The following is a 1873-nucleotide window of genomic DNA, read 5'->3' on the forward strand; positions in this document are numbered from 1 at the left end:
GTGCATGCGCATGAGTGAATGTCTCCGCGTGTAAGAGTTACGAGAGAATGAGCGTGTTCGGGTTTATAGCCTATCTTGAGAGTGTATGAGATAGCGAGAGAGTGTATATATATATATATATATATATATCTGTACACATGGCCACTAAACGACTGCGAGGGGACCCAAAGCCCAGCCCATCTGATGTTGTAGGTTTTACTACAGCTTTCGTGATGTCATGGCAAACGGGAGGGAGGAGGTAGGGTGCAATGGCTCATGAGGGAAAGGGAAGTCAATATTACGTTTTCCCGCTGACAAAGGCAAATGAAGACTTTCCTTTTTTTTTTTTACTTACAATCAAGTAACCTTTAGCGCCCTGATGTGGAGTCCTACGCATCCCTAGCAGCAACCGGAAAGATACATTAACCCACTGTCATTCCATCTGGATACTATCGGGCCAGTACTGTTACAGCTTTTTTGTCATTCGGTAAATGGCATCATTTAGGACAAACTATTTGATAGCGTCATAGCGTACTGACTGCGACAGAAAATCGAAAACATCGAAGACCTTGTGTGTCGGCTGAACAACGTTTCTGGAATTATCTGATTACTCAGGTACTTGTGTTTACATTTAAAATACTCCATGTGAGTATACATTTGGCCATTTTCCTTTCGTAGGAACATGTTTATTACTCTTAACTCCGAGCTCTGCTCGAAAAGTGCACTAGCCTGTTTGGAGTTACAGTTTCCAGAACGGTTCTTTACCATTTAAACAGCACTACTGGAGTTTAAAGGTTGATTTATCCAGAGCATCCCATTACGAGATGCCCTACAATGGAGATCAAGGTTATGTGTTGGTCATGATAATGTAGCTTTTCTGAATGTCTTCGTGAAAAAAAAGATTTTTTTTGTAATTGTAGAAGTCTTGCCGATAGCATCTACCAAATACTAGTAGCTTAAACACGCATTTTAAAGAAAGTAAATATTTTGAACATAAGAAAAACATTTGGTTTGAAAATGTGTTGTTAGTACTTCCATACTTCTCTGAATAGCGTGGTCTAAGAAGGCTGGAGTGGAGAGTTTACATGGGGGGGGGGAAAGTGATAAATGTGGACTATGGCGATCCAAAGCGAGTGAGATGAGCTTGCGCACTTTTGGCGCAGAAAAGCCCTTACGCGTTTGCGCAGCATACTCTTGATTTTAATCTAATTTTTCGACTAAATTGATTACTGTTTATGGTTCATTAAACATGTACTTATAACCATGCTTTCTCTCGAATTGTTCATTGTTGCGTTTTTTGAATTTCCACTTCCTTTATTTAGTAAATATAAATGTTATCATGCTATATTTAGCATTCAATCTTACGTTCAGCAATAAGTCGCTGAAATATTCGCGTTTAAGTAAGCACGCTGCTTTTTTTTTGGGTTTTAGCGCGGCGCCAGAATTGAGAGTTACTTCCATATGGCCGTGTGTGATTAAGGTTGTAACAAGGGGCGTAGCACCGGACTCCCGGCCGTGCGCACGGATGGCGTTGAGGGAGAGAAGAGAGTGGGGGTGGGTGGCCATTTGATTTTCAGCAGCAGCAGCAGAATCTGAGTGGAGATGCTGTCCGTAAATGTCAATCGCCCCGGGTAGATGCGCAAAAGTCCTCAAACACAAACTGCTCTCTCTCTCTCTCTCTCTCTCTCTCTCTCTCTCTCTCTCTCTCTCTCTCTCTCTCTCTCTCTCTCTCTCTCTCTCTCTCTCTCTCTCTAAAATGTGGTTTTGAGATTAAGCACAAGTGCACGTACGCTTCTCGTACTCTGGCATACAGAGTTTCGCCAGTGTTCTATACTGGATGAAGTGAAGTGTCATATCAAAACACCTGCAGCCAAGATGGTGGATGCGCTGGAGG

The 1873-nt window shown here is 42.3% G+C and overlaps 1 protein-coding gene across 6 annotated transcripts in view; it reads left to right on the plus strand.

Annotated features, from left to right (window-relative positions):
- Window positions 1–226: 226 nt before the first annotated feature.
- Window positions 227–1873, plus strand: part of myt1b (myelin transcription factor 1b) — a 30373-nt gene continuing 28726 nt past the window's right edge. For 5 of the 6 annotated variants that reach the window (XM_047807537.1, XM_047807539.1, XM_047807541.1 and 2 more), the window contains exon 1: window positions 227–594. The gene's annotated coding sequence lies outside the window, so the exon portion shown is untranslated. The remainder of the gene's footprint in view (window positions 595–1873) is intronic. The other variant, XM_047807538.1, reaches the window with a different exon arrangement.

Source organism: Tachysurus fulvidraco, chromosome 23, assembly GCF_022655615.1.
Source record: "Tachysurus fulvidraco isolate hzauxx_2018 chromosome 23, HZAU_PFXX_2.0, whole genome shotgun sequence".
NCBI lineage: Eukaryota > Metazoa > Chordata > Actinopteri > Siluriformes > Bagridae > Tachysurus > Tachysurus fulvidraco.